Below are 15,118 nucleotides of genomic sequence, written 5' to 3' on the forward strand. Positions count from 1 at the left end.
ATCATTCTCATCGATCAGAGCAGAAAGCGTTCCAAATCTCCTACAACGATTGCTGTGCAGAAGAAACTTCAGAAATTTGCAACTCTTTTCCTGATGTAATTTTTGGCTTTACTATGCAATCATGCAATTTTGGACCTTGGATTGTAGATGGATTCATTAGAGGACTGCATATGAAGCTAAAATCCTTTTTTTTATTCCTCATCTATTGCCATAAGTATGCAAAGGTGCTGGTAGCATATGTACAAACCACAACGGGTTTTCCCTCGGCAAGGGTTCTTAGTCATAAAAAGAAAGTATCTGTAAGAATGTGATGTTAATTTCTGTTCTTTATTTCTTTCTTCATGATTGGTTTTAGGGTGACACCTCGTCCCCTATGTATGCGTTGTATCTGCTGATTTTATGCCAATTGAATGAATTTTTAAAAAAAAATCTGTACCAATATGAAGAAGTGGTTGAAGGCCTTCTGCAATGAAATTGCCAACAAAGTAAAAACAGGTGCAGAAGCTTTGGTTTGCTAATTGAGACAATTGAACTTCATGCAACAGGGTTCATTCTATTAAGGGCACATGATAACTTGTACATCGTGGATTTTAGACATTGGTTATGATTTGGAGTCTTCAACTTCTAGTCTCTCATTCCTTTATCGGTTGCTCTAGTTCAAATGTTGTGTTCTATCATAAAGAGGAATTGTTTTTTTTATGTTTTAAGCACTATCAAATACTTGCCCCAAAGGGGTTTGGCATGGTAGGATGGGTTCTAAGCCGCTACTCCGGCGGTCTAGGTTCAAATTCCATAGGCATCACCCCTGCAAGCTGAAACGTGGTCACTCCCCCCTGGGCAGAGAGGTAAACCCTCTGCATTTTAGGCTGTTAGGACAGTGATCGTAAGTACAGCAGGCAAAGCCAACACGGCTAGGTCTCTGATCCTGAGGACAGTTTCGGCGTGTAAATATAAAAAAAAAAAAACACTATCACATACTTAAAGGATAACTAAGGATCAGTTAACCTTTTTAGGTTTATTATTCATGCTAGATTAAGTGGTCCTCTAAGTATCTAATAGTTTTTACGCCAAATCATAATCTCTCCCATCTTTGTCTTTTCTCTACTTGTTTTTTGTTCATTTATCTTATCCTTTTCACATTAAGTTACTTTTATTCACTTTCATTAGTTGATTTCTTGGCCATGTTTTATTTCTTCCTGTGGTTTCCTCCAAGCACTATTAATGTTATATACATTCAAGGCTTTGTAACTTGATAATCATGACCCGATATTCCATTTGATTCGTATATTTCTGATGTATCATTTTGTCAGATTGGGGTTAAACCCTTTTTCTATAAATAAGAAACATTTCGTGAACTACATATTTATTTCTTAAATAGAGATCCGAATTCCAAATCTTAACTTGAATTGAAAATACAAACCTGGATCTTAGTCTGAGTCTGGGTCTAAATCATATCCAAGAATCCGGTTTTGAAACATACGTGGTAATTCTTGATCTAGAAAGCAAGATTAAAAACAAGCTCTTTACATATAAAAATGCAATTAGATTGGATTTAGATCCAAACTCGAACACTGACCTAAATTACTGTTCCGAATCTGAATTCAATTTGAATCCGCATCCTCATCTATTTTAAGAATCCAATTCTACAATAACATGTCGGATTCGGTTTGGATATTGGTTCTCCCACTTCAGTTTGGCTGTTGAATAAACTAATAAAAGATCAAATGGATCCCATGTCAGCCATTCCGTGTGACACGAGTCGGACATGCTATGTTGTCGTGACTCTGACACGCATCGAGATCATTTTAATGATTTTGAATATAATTTCAATAAAAAAAAATTATGCAATAATATGTCAAAATAATTTTATTTACCAAAAAAGTAAAAAAAAAAACACTTGCTCGTATCCTACTTTTTAATAAAAGTTTTCAAACTTGCATGTGAAACTTGAGTCCGGGTCCTTGTCGCGCCATACCCGTGTCTTTGTGACGTACCATAAATCATAAAACCTTATCAAAACCAGTCATGCTCTTCTCCTCGCTCTCATCTTCTCCTCCTCCACAGCATTCTCTTTCTAGAGAGAGAGAGAGAGAGAGAGAGAGAGAGAGAGAGAGAGAGAGGTGTATTTTCTCTGATGTCTTCCTCGAACGCTCTTTCTTCTACGCTCAATCTGCGTTCCCTTCGACAGGTAAGCTGAGGCGATGCAAGCAGATGCCAAAAATGGGGAGCACCCATCACTCCTATTCTCTGGGTTTCTCCTCATTCTTTTCCTTTAGCATTCGGTTCCTATTTCTTCTTCTTCTTCTGTTTTTTATTGTGTTTGCATGTGTGTATAGGAAGGGTTGAGGAGCAGGGTGAACCAGAAGCAGGGGTTGAATTTCAGAAGGACCAATGTGGGAAGAACGAAGGTGCGGGCGGCCACGAAGGAAGTCTCCTTCGATCAAAGATCGCGGTCTGCGCTGCAGGCCGGCATCGACAAACTTGCGGATGCTGTTGGCGTCACTCTCGGCCCCAGAGGCAACCTTCTTATTCTTTGTCATATTTTGTTATGCATTTTCGTGGGTTATTTATCATCGAGTTGGTGTTTGTTGCGGATGGTTCTCTAATATTTCTTCCATTTGTTTTTTCTTTTTTGTTGGCATTGAAGAAATCTCTGGCAATCTCCATTTTCTTGTTGGTTTTGGGTGGTTTTAGGTTTTTTTTTTTTTCTGTTTTCCTTTCCATTGTTCGTTCCGATACTTTGGTGTGGTATCGTTTCAGCGATTATTGAATTACTAAAATTCTTGAGCACTGAATCTTTTTACTTTGATATTTTTATGTTGGTTTTATTTTCTGGTAGAAAATGGTTTTCCTTTTTTCTCCTTTGTTGGCGTTGAAGAAGTATCCGGCAATCTTCATTTTCTTGTTGGTTTTCGGTTGTTTTAGAGGTTTTATTTTATTTTATTTTTTCTTTTGGTCTCTCCTGTTTTCCTTTCCAATGCTTTGGTGTGGTATCATTTCAGAGATTATTGAATGACAAATTCTTGAGCACCGATTCTTTTTACTTTAGTATTCAATGTTTATTTTATTTCCTGATGTAGAAAATGGTTTTCCTTCTTTTATCTATTTCATATATCATTGCTATCAGTCTGTTTCCCAATAATCGCGATCGTGCACTTGTTTTCAAATGAATAAAGCAGAGAAGACTGAGTTGTTTTGTGTATTGGAATGCTGGGAGAAATGTGGTCCTAGATGAGTATGGCAGCCCCAAAGTTGTAAATGATGGTGTTACAATTGCTCGCGCTATCGAACTTGTCGATAACATGGAGAATGCGGGCGCTGCACTGATTAGAGAGGCACGCATTTCTCTCCTTTCTCTCATTTTTCATCTGATGCTTGTTCTGTTACAGAGTTCTCCTGACTTGAATGTTTGTTTTGTTTGGTAGAAAGTGAATAGTTCTAATTTAACTTTTGAATTATTCTGGTGAAGTTTGCATTTTTAATCTTTTCATTATGCATTTTTGAAGGTTGCAAGCGAGACCGATGATTCTGCTGGTGATGGCACTACGACAGCTTCGGTATTAGCAAGGGAAATTATAAAGTTAGGCCTTTTGAGTGTTACATCTGGAGCAAATCCAGTTTCTCTGAAGAGAGGTATTGATAAAACTGTGCAAGGTTTGGTAGAGGAGCCAGAAAAGAAAGCTAGGCGTGATGATATCAAAGGTAGTCCTCATCATCTGAATTTCGGAATGTCTTATTTACGAGCTGTTTATGGTTTGCTGACGTGAATTTGTATCTGGGTATGAAGCGGTCTCCATCTCTGCTGGAAATGATGAGTTTTTAGGGACCATGATTGCTGATGCCATTGATAAAGTTGGGCCTGATGGTGTTCTATCTATAGAATCTTCATCATCTTTTGAGACAACTGTTGATGTGGAAGAGGGGATGGAGGTGCTGTTGGCTGCTCTAGCATTTTTATTATTCATAATTTTCGCCATTGCATTCTATATTTATTTGGTGCGAGTGATTACTGATATCCTGTATATTCTAAACTATGGTTGCAGATTGATAGAGGTTATGTCTCTCCTCAATTTGTTACAAATCCTGAGAAGTTGATTGTAGAATTTGAAAATGCTAGAGTACTGTTAACTGATCAGAAAATCTCAACCATAAAGGAAATCATTCCTTTATTAGAGAAAACCACTCAGTTGAGGGCTCCATTGCTTATCATTGCTGAAGATGTTACGGGCGAGGCTTTGGCAACACTGGTTGTGAACAAATTGTGTGGCATACTCAATGTTGCAGCAATTAAGGCGCCTGGTTTTGGTGAGAGGCGAAAGGCTTTTCTTCAAGATATTGCCATTGTTACAGGTTTGCATTTACATCTTTTCTGTTCAACATGCAGTTTTGAGTTTTTGATCTGGTAATGCTTGTTCTTTTGATGCAAATATCACATCTAATCTAAGGCCTATGGTGTTTGATTCACATTAAGTTTCTGGGTGGTGTGCTTCTAATCTTTGACTTAATGTGAGTTGCTAGAGAGTTGGTGGATATGAAAATGTAGTGTTCCTGGCTTCCTGCCTTGTTATGAACAGCTGTTGTTGCATTTACACTTTCATGATGTCTTCTGATCGATGCATATATCTTTGTCCAATTTTTGGCCTTATCACGATTGCATAGTGATGCTTGGTTCATACTTCTCAATGTTCTCCTGTATGCTATTACTAATAATCCTATATATATATATATATATATATATATATATATATATATATATATATATATATATATATATTTGACAGCTTTCCTATTCTCCATCTGCTACTATATAAAGCATAGATATCAACATGGGTTTGGGGCATGATGTGGAGATATATTGTATGACATAGAAGTCCTGTAAAACTAGGACATCAGGGCATGCCGTTCATCATGTGTGTGCATGAACGTATGAAAATTCTTATGACTTCATGAAACAGAGAAAAAACATGGACTGAACCTGAGATTCTTATCTGTCCTTGGTTTATCCTACTAAATTTATATCGGGTTGCTCCAATCTTTTATGAATGCTTGATCGAATTGACAACTATTGGGCAAAGCAGCTAGGTCATCCCCGACATATCTATGGGAGTTTTGCTTGAAAAGCCAAGGGATTGGCTTAGTCAATACCATACTTTAAGTTTACTCACCCTTGAAAGTTTAGACGAGTTGATCAGGTCTAACCGAGTCAGTTTTCTAGCCAAGCCAATCTCAATCCATAATTTGGGCTTGACCTAGCTTAGTGCAGAATTGAGAAGGTGGATTTTTTTTCCTTAAGAGTTCTCATATTTTCAAGAATATCATGTTCTATACTTCTAATCTACTTTTCTCTGTTAAAATGTAAATTATATATATATATATATATACACTTTTGTAATACCTGATAAGGGTAAAACTGCCATTTCCCTTTTATGCATATTCACTTTTGAATATGATTGTATTTATTTTTTTTCTCTTTTTATTTTTTCTATTTCCTTTTTTTCATTTACTTTATTTCCAGCCTTTGAGGGGCTCACATAATAGACGTTGGGCCCCTCCAACGGTCACAATTGTGACCATTGGAGGGGCTCCAACGGTCACAATTGTGATCGTTGGAGGGGCTCCAACGTCTATATGTGGAGCCCCTCCAAGGTCTCCCATTGTGTATATATAGGGGTTCAACCCCTTTGTATTTCAAAAGCTTTTTAGCAAACGCTCTCTTCCTATTCAATGATTATTCTCTTTTATTTTTTATGCCTTTGTACATTTGTAATCTCTTGTATGTGTTGTGCCTTTGAGCACACTTGTTTCAAGTGTTCTTCTTGTGCCTTTGTGCACACATCACATGTTGATGACTTAGTATTTTTGTGCACATAGTCTCTTTGAAGACATTTTCACATGGTATCAGAGCTTGGTCTCTAGAACAATAGCTCGGGTATTACATCATCAAGGTGGTCGCCTCGAAGAACGTGCCCATTCATTATTCTCATTCTTTTGGTGTGAAAAACTCTTGCAAACAATTTCAATGAAGTGCAATACATCAGGAAAGCTCAAAGAAAATCCATTGTGGTAAGTTTTCAAATTTAGAAGACTCTTTCCTTCTCACAAAATGCTCTCCACGGGGGAAAAAGATTCTCATTTTTCCCTTGGATTCAAACTCAATGGGTCCAATTATTACATTTGGGCCGACAATATGGAAGCTCATATTAAGGAAAAAAGACCTTTGGGGCTATGTCAAAGGTACGAATCCCGAACCCGAACAAAAAATTACTATAATAGAAAGAGGTGAAATTAAGGTTCTTGATGGAGAAGAAAGAGAGAAAGCCTTTGAAGAGTATAACAAAAAACATGAGGAATGGGAGATGAAGAATTATAAAATCCTTTCATGGACTTTTTCTATGGTAAAAATAAGAATAAATGACAATATTTTGAAATTCAAAAAGGCATTTCAAGTATGAAATTATCTTGAGAGGATGTATACCTCAAGAGATCTATCTCATAAATATTACTTTCAAAAAAAGGCATTGACTCTTCAACAAGGGGAAATGACCATTAGAGAATATTTTGCCAAACTTTCATCCATTTGGGATGAACTTGCACTCCTTGAACCAAAATGGAATGGAGAAGCTATTGAACTACGGCAGAAGCATTTAGAAGATCACTTCTTTAACTTTTTGAATGGGCTTAGACTCGAATTCGAGCAAGCTAGATCTTCTCTTTTATCTTCCTTTACCTCTCCACCTTTAGAAGACGTTCTTATTAAATTAAATGGAGAAGAAACTAGATTGGGAATGAATAACACCAATTAAAGTGTGTTGGCCGTTCCTTCAACAAAAGATGAAAATGAATGAGCCTATGTCGTATCTCGACCGGGGAATAACTTGAAATCATATAAACCCCCGCATTTTAATAAGTTTCAAAATCAAGGAGAAAGAGAAGAAGGGGGTCAAAATGGTGGCCAAAATGAAAGGTACCAAGAAAGAGATTATGGTAAAATTATTTGCTATTTTTGTAAAGAACCGAGTCACATTAAACCGATTTGTCCAAAATGAAAGAAAAAGGTGGTCATGTCCACAACATTTCAACTACATAAAGAGGAGGGTCCATCCACTTCCAACAATGGAGCACTATCACTAAGTCAAATCATAGAAGCTCTCCAACCTCTTCTCAAGGGATTCATTTCCGGGGCCGCCATGTCAACATTCTCTCCTCTCGATAAGACTTCTTGGCTTTTAGATTCGGGTGCCTCTTTTCATATGACTCCAGATTTTTTTGCTCTTTCCGAATACACAAACTATATTTTCTTCTTTTGTCTCAATCGCGGATGGTGCTTCTCTTGAAATTAAAGAAATTGAAAATTTTGAAAATCAAGGTTTTTTTTTTATAAAATTAGATTTATATATAAGTTAAATTTAAATTTGCTTTCAGTCTCTCAACTATCAGACTATGGGTGTGATATCAAATTCTCATCAAATAAATGTTAGATACATGATCACCGGTCCGGGAAGTTGATTGGGGAAGGCTCTAGGAAATGAGATCTATATTACATGGAATTTCTTCAAATTCCAAAATACTCTTTTTGTGACGTTGCCTAATATAAAGATATAAATGTTTGGCATAAGCATCTTGGGCATCCCAATATTGTCAAGCTTTTTTATTTGCATTTTGTTAAAGATCTATATAAAAATGACTTCACTTGTAATGATTGCATTCTTGGAAAAATAGGAAGCTTACCTTTTGGACAAATAACTATGTTTACGACAAAACCTTTTGAAATTGTGCATTCGGATGTATGGGGACTGACACCCGTTGTATCTAAAAGAAGATTTTCTTATTATATCATTTTTGTTGATGATTATTCCAGATTTTGTTGGATATACTTTCTCAAGCATAATCATGAGTTTTTTTTTACTTTTAAGACACATCACATGATAATAAAAAATCAATTTAATGGTAAATTAAAAATTCTTAGGATCGGTTCCGGAGGAGTATATCCCTCAAATGATTTTAAAAATTATCTTGAAACTAATAAAATTATTCATAAAAAATCATGTCCCAAAACACCTCAACAAAATGGTTTAGCCGAAAGAAAACATAAACGTATAGTTGAAACCACTAGGACTTTGCTTATTTCTCAAAAAATCCTTAAAAGATTTTGGGTTGAGGCAGCTCTTGTATCCGTCTATCTTATAAATTGTCTTTTTTCAAAGAACTTGAATAAAATATCACCTTTTAAAATTATGTATCAAAAGGAACTCAATTACAATAGACTAAGAATTTTTGGATGCAAATGTTTTGTTCTTATCAACAAAAATGATAAACTTTCACCCAAAGCCATTTCTTGTGCATTTCTTGGATATTCCAAAACTCAAAAAGGATTTATGTGTTATGATGTCAAAAATGATAAACTATATGTTTCTAAAAATATAACTTTTTTAGAAAATTTAAGTGGTTTTGAAGAATATAAATCTCATGAGGATAATGTCGATTATTCCTTCTTGTTTGAATTATTATCTAGAAATGAGGATATTTCTAGTAATGATGAAATGATATTTGATGCTTCTCATAATGATACACAAGAGATTGAGCATTCTCCACTTCTTGAGCAAATTATCGAAGAAGAAATATCTAGTGAACCAATTACATGTACACGTAGAGATAAAAACATTTTTAGAAGTGCAATTGAAAAATATAGTGAATCTAGTGAACCTTCCTCAATAAACAATCCTCGTAGAACCGAGAGAACTAGAAGAAACCTTTCTAGATTTATATCCTATAAATCTTTCTCACTTAAACATAGAGCATGTCTTAGTGTCATTCATTCATATGTGGAACCTAAGAATTTTGAAGAAGCGAAGAAAATGATAGAATGGAGGGATTCAATGGATAATGAACTTAAAGCCCTTAGGAAAGCCAAAACTTGTGAATTTCAAACTTTGCCTAAAGAAAAGAAAACAATAGGATGTAGATGGGTTTTCAAAGTCAAAACTAAGAGTGATGGGTTTCTTGAAAGATATAAAGCCCGTCTAGTCACAAAGGGTTATAGTAAAAAATATGGTATAGATTACGATGAAATATTTGCCCTCGTTACACGAATGGTTACTGTTAGGTGCCGAATTATAATTGCATTTGTTAAAAAATAGAACATATATTAAATGAATGTTAAAAATACATTCTTAAATTGAGATTTAAATGAAGTTTATATGGATGCTTCTCGGGGTATGAATGTGCCTAAGGATAAAGTTCTTCGCCTACAAAAAGCTTATGGTTTGAAACAAGCTCCTATGGCGTGGTATGATCGATTTAACAATGTAATGGTAGAAAATGGTTTTATTTCATGTTATACTGACCGGGAATTGTGATTTTGTTATTATATGTTGACAATATGTTGATCATAGGTGATGATGCCAAAGGAATCAAGAGTATCAAGTCTACGTTAACAGAAAAAATTGAAATGTCAGACTTAGGTTTTCTGACATATTTTTTAGGCATTGAAGTTGCCTATTCTCACAGGAGTTATTTTTTGTCTCAAACTAAACTTGCTTGTGAGGTCATTGACCAGTCAGACATTACAGATGATAAAATCTGTGAAACTCCTGAAATAGTAGGAACAATAATGAAGATTAATGATGAGATTCTTTTACAAGATCTTACTCCTTACAAGCAACTTGTCGGGTCATTGATTTATCTTACCATTACCAGGCCAGATATCTCTCGTGCAATATATGTTGCAAGTCAATTTCAGTATGGCTCTACATCGGTTCATATGAGTGTCATTCTTCGAATTATCAAATATGTAAATGGGTCTATAAATAAGGGAGTATTTCTATCTTCATAATCTGAATTAAATTTAATTACTTATATTGACTCAGATTGGGGTGGTGACCCAAATAACTCTCCACCACTGATTTTTATGTCTTTTTAGGTGAATCATATCAGATTTCGTATGGGTATATGTGTGGTTCAGCTTGCACAGGAAAGTAGAGAAAGAGAGGAGGAGATGCACAATTGGCTGGGGCGGCACAAGAGCTTGACCTCCAAACCCTAAGCTTTATAAAAAATAAACAGATATACAATGAGCCTTTTAATATCAGAGATATTACAAGAATGCCATTAATGAAACTGATATTGTGCATGTGTTTCATTTAACATGCGTATTTTAACATGCGTATGGATCTGTATCCAGATCCATACGCAAGCTATATTTTAACACCCTCCCTCAAGTTGTACGTGATTTTGGAGCATGTACAACTTGCTCTTCAATAACCAAAATTGACGTCCTGTTAACCCCTTGGTAAACAGGTCTGCCACTTGATCTTTTGTTCGAACATGACGTAGTTCTATCTCCTTCATCTCGACTTTCTGCCGTATAAAATGTTGATCAATCTCAATGTACTTCGTTCTGTTATGCTGGATAGGATTACATGCAATGTTTATTGCGCATTGATTGTCACATAGAAGAAATGATCGAATAATTGTCTCCCCAAGATCACTCAATAAGTGTCTAATCCATGTAGCTTCTGCCGTGCCTGCAGCCATCGATCTGTATTCAGCCTCTGTACTCGATCGTGCCACTGCCTTTTGTTTTCTGCTGCTCCAGGACACTAAATTGTGTCCAATATATACACAATATCAAGAGACAGACCGTCTCTCATCTGGATCCCCTGCTCAATCTGCGTCTGTATAAGTGATGAGTTCATGTCCTCTATGCAAATTATCGTTCTTGCGATAAACAAGTTCGTCTCCTATAATTCCTTTTAAATAGCGTAGAATGCGCTTCACAGTTTCCATATGACCCTCCGTTGGAGCATACATAAACCGGGATACCTGATTGACAACATAAACTATATCAGGTCTGGTAAAGGTCAAGTACTGTAACATCCCCACGAGACTTCTATACGTTGTAGGGTTGACACAAAGATGACCATCTTCAGAGCTCAGCCTTTGATGTAATACACTAAGAGTGCTGACTGGTTTGCAATTTGTCATCTCGGCTTTTTCCAGAAGGTCAAGAGTGTATTTTTGTTGCATGAGTGTCAATGTGTCTTGTTGTCTATCAACTTCCACACCAAGAAAGTACCTCAACTCCCCTAAATCTTTCATCTTGAAAATTTTAATCAAAAACGGCTTCACGTCTTGCACATGATTATCTGAGCTCCTAGTGATCACAATGTCATCAACATATATAAGAAGTATAACAATGTTTGCCTTTTGGTAAATAAAGAGTGAGTGATCCAAAGAGCATCTTCTAAAACCATAACTCTGAATTTGCATAGAGAAACTTTCAAACCAGGAATGGGACGCCTGTTTCAACCCATACAAAGATTTCCTTAGTTTGCACACCCAGGTAGTAGGATCCTTCTCGGCATAACCAGGAGGTTGCTCCATATACACTTCTTCCTTTAAAGTTCCATGCAAAAATGCATTTTTAACATCCATCTGGCTAAGGCTCCATCCTCGATCGACTGCTAGGGATATGATGACACGAATAGTACCCATTTTGACTACCAGACTAAAAGTTTCATCGTAATCTTCACCATATTGTTGTGTGAATCCTCGAGCAACAAGTCGCGCCTTATATCTGTCAATACTTCCTTCAGGCTTATACTTTGTTTTATAAACCCATTTTGAGCCAACTACATTCTTTCCATCTGGCCGATGAACTATTTCTCAAGTCTAGCATTCATGAAGAGCTTTTATTTCTTCATTCATAGCTTCAGTCCAATGACGAGATTGAAGAGCTTGATTAAAACAAGTGGGTTCATCCTGTTTTGTGAGTTGAGACATAAACAACTGGAAATCAAGGGAAAAGGTCTCATAACTCACCCATCGTTGAATAGGATGCTTAATGCGTGACAACCTTTGAGTCAGATCATTGGTGATGCTTTCCACATTCCTCGGCTCTGTATTTTTGTTCCGTCTAGTGTATATCTGTCCAGAGAAGCGTTCTACTGGGGGGTGGCTCAACTGGAGATAATTCAACATGCATCTGTGAGTCATTCAACTCCCTACTCAAGCCGAAGGAAGGACAATTTGTCTGACATGTTTTTCTTGTATTAGCAAAAAGATCTGCGCTCATCCATGGATCATATACCTCCTATGTCACATGGGTGCGGGGGTGCGACAGGGGCAAAAATGTAATATATATATATATAAGGGGTCGGGGGAACAGGCGTTTTTTTTTTCAAATTTTGCAGCTGTCAGCAGCTGACAGACAGCTGCTGCAGCTGACGGACAACTGCTGTCAGCATAGTTTTTTTTTTTTTTTAAATCGCAGCCCATTTGGGCAAATTTTAAAAAAAAAAAATCCAAAAAAAATGGACCTTAATGACCTGTCAACGCACCCAGGATCGGGTTGACCGCACCCGCGTCGCGTCGACGCGGGTGCGACACCCTGCTAGCCGAATCCCTGTGACATAGTATACCTCTAATTCTCGAGATGACAACACTGCAGAGTCATTGACTTGAAAATTTCGTTCGTCAAAAACAACATTTTTGGAGGTCCTAATACGTTTTGTAGTAGGGTCATAGCATCAATAACCTTTGTATTCATCCGCATACCCAACAAATCTGCACTTGACAGCTTTGTCCTGAAACTTATTTCGCAGAAATGAATCAATATGTACATAACATACACAACCAAAAACACGCAGCTCATCGTAAGAGGGATGTTGCCCAAATAAAATATAATAGGGAGATTTCCGATCCAAAAGTGCCATAGGAAGACGATTTATGATATGAACAGATGTGTGAAGAACTTCTGTCCAGAGACTAACGGGCACATTGCTATCATGTAACATGCTCATCGCGCTCTCGACAATATGCCTGCGTTTCCTCTCCGCAACCCCATTTTGTTAAGGAGTACTTGTGTTTTAAGAAATATATCCAAGTATAACGGGCATAAGAATCAATAAAGACAACATAGTAACGACTGCCAGAAAGAGAAGGAATAAGTGCAGGTCCCCAAACATCGGAACAAATAATCTCAAATGGCTTTGAAGCTCTTTTATTTATAATATGAAAAGGAAGAACATGGCTTTTGTAGAGTTCGCATGAAGAACATTTATTATTATTATCAAAAAATGAACATAGACTAGACTCTAGAAGGAGACCATCATATACAAGATTTTTAATGAAACCCCGACTACAATGTCGCAAACGACTATGCCAAATATCTGGCTTATTGCAATGAGATGAATTAAAAACTTCCAATGAAGGGAAAAACAAAGACTCTGAAGGCGAAGACACTGAAGAATGCTTGGACGACTTCAACTGGAGGACTGAAACTGAAGGCGAAGACATTGAAGGAATCTCCTTGAAGACGTACATGTTTCCTTGTCGCTACCCCTTAGCGAACGTCTCCTTCGTTCGTAGATCCTTAACATAAACATAAGAGGGAGTAAATTCGACGAAAGAATTCATATTGTCAACAAGTTTAGCTACAGAAACAATGTTCTTTTTAATATTAGGAGCAAGAAGGACATTTGACAAGTGAAGTGAGGACTTTGACATAGGGATATGTGCACTGCCAGTATGACTAATGGAGTGATAAGTTTCATCTCCCGTAACTATACTACATTTTTCAAAATAAGGCAATAAGTGAGATAACTTACCCACATTACCCGTAACATGTGTGGCGGCACCTGAATTAACATACCATTCACCTTGTTCATTTTGCATGATCGTCATCTATGACAATGCTGATAACAAAAGTTGTTGCACATCTGTGGATGGCACTTTCATGTCCACAGTAGTAGCTGATTTATTCTCAATTTTGTTTATTTTCCCTCTATTCTATAGATTGAACCAACAATCAGCTTTCACATGTCCTCTTTTGTTACATAAGAAACAAGTGGGTACTCTCCTCTGATTCCCTGTATTAAAAGCCTCTGAAATATTAAGTGTAAGCAAGATACCACGTCCTCCCTGCCCAAAACGTTCGCGGTGTTGAAAAACTATGTTTTGATGATACATAATATGATATACTGTCATACATGATAAATATATGATATGCTTTAATATGATATGATTAATATGATATGCCTTCATGAATATGTTATATTATGACTGGATATGATTTGTCATGCATTTAACGAGTATTTGATGCAAGGTTATTTCACCTAAGATGAATGGAGACAACCTGATCAAGTACAACTATTTGGTGCAATCATACTCTATGAAGAAAAAGCTTGATGAGCCACACATTCATAAAGTTTATCCCAGAAGATCGGCTACTTCAAGATGAAGACTTTTTTCTTCTTTAGAGTCATATGCTTTAAATATCATACAAGCCATCTATTTACAAAAAGCTAAGCTTTTCATAAAAGGATACGATATTTCAAAAACACCTTTTTTGAAAACAAATCATTGTACTTTCTTACAAGCATTTATGAAAAGACATTTTGACAAGATATAATAGCTAATGATTTCAAAAGTATTAATTGTACCTTCTAACATGCATTTATGAAAAAGACAACTTGAAAAGATATAAAAACTAATGATTTCAAATATGAAAGAAAAAGACAAAATGAATTTACTCATAATACACAATCGTCTATCTTGAATTGACAATTTGAGAACATAAATTTTATATACAAAATTACTTATTGTTTAAACAAGACAATTGAGTTTGGAAAAGACTTTATTTATTTTTTAATACACACTCAAGAATATCGACTTATGCTTAAAGTCATCATTCTTTCTATAAACATTAAATGCCACTTCAAAAAGCATTTGAGAAATGACCATTTAATGTCGACTTATACTTAAAGCCATCATTTTTTCTGTAAACATTAAATGCTATCTCAAAAAGCATTTGAGAAATGACTATTTATAAATAAAGTACTTAACAAAGCATTTATTGTACTTACATGCATTTAACTAAAGAAGGGACGATTTGTAAGAAAAATATTAATATACTACAAATCATTAAATTGAGTAAAGACAAAATTATATGATAGATTACACTCCAACGTTTAATGTACTACAAATCATTTATTAGGAGAAAAGACCCATTACAAATTATATCTCATTTAAAATACAACAACGAATAGTGTACCCCAAATGCTATACTTATGGAAAGACGACTTTTTGAAAAAGCATTATAGTACACACAAAGTTATTT

At 35.9% G+C, this 15,118-nt stretch overlaps 1 pseudogene across 1 annotated transcript in view; it reads left to right on the forward strand.

Moving 5' to 3' along the window:
- Positions 1–2,075: 2,075 nt before the first annotated feature.
- Positions 2,076–15,118, forward strand: part of LOC149813399 (ruBisCO large subunit-binding protein subunit alpha-like) — a 43,224-nt pseudogene continuing 30,181 nt past the window's right edge. Inside the window, exons 1-6 of the transcript XR_016428241.1 lie at positions 2,076–2,188; positions 2,337–2,516; positions 3,213–3,335; positions 3,507–3,702; positions 3,788–3,930; positions 4,044–4,350. The product of XR_016428241.1 is annotated as a ruBisCO large subunit-binding protein subunit alpha-like (transcript). The remainder of the gene's footprint in view (positions 2,189–2,336; positions 2,517–3,212; positions 3,336–3,506; positions 3,703–3,787; positions 3,931–4,043; positions 4,351–15,118) is intronic.

Source organism: Nuphar pumila, chromosome 16 (genome assembly GCF_984573655.1).
Source record: "Nuphar pumila chromosome 16, dmNupPumi1.hap1.1, whole genome shotgun sequence".
NCBI lineage: Eukaryota > Viridiplantae > Streptophyta > Magnoliopsida > Nymphaeales > Nymphaeaceae > Nuphar > Nuphar pumila.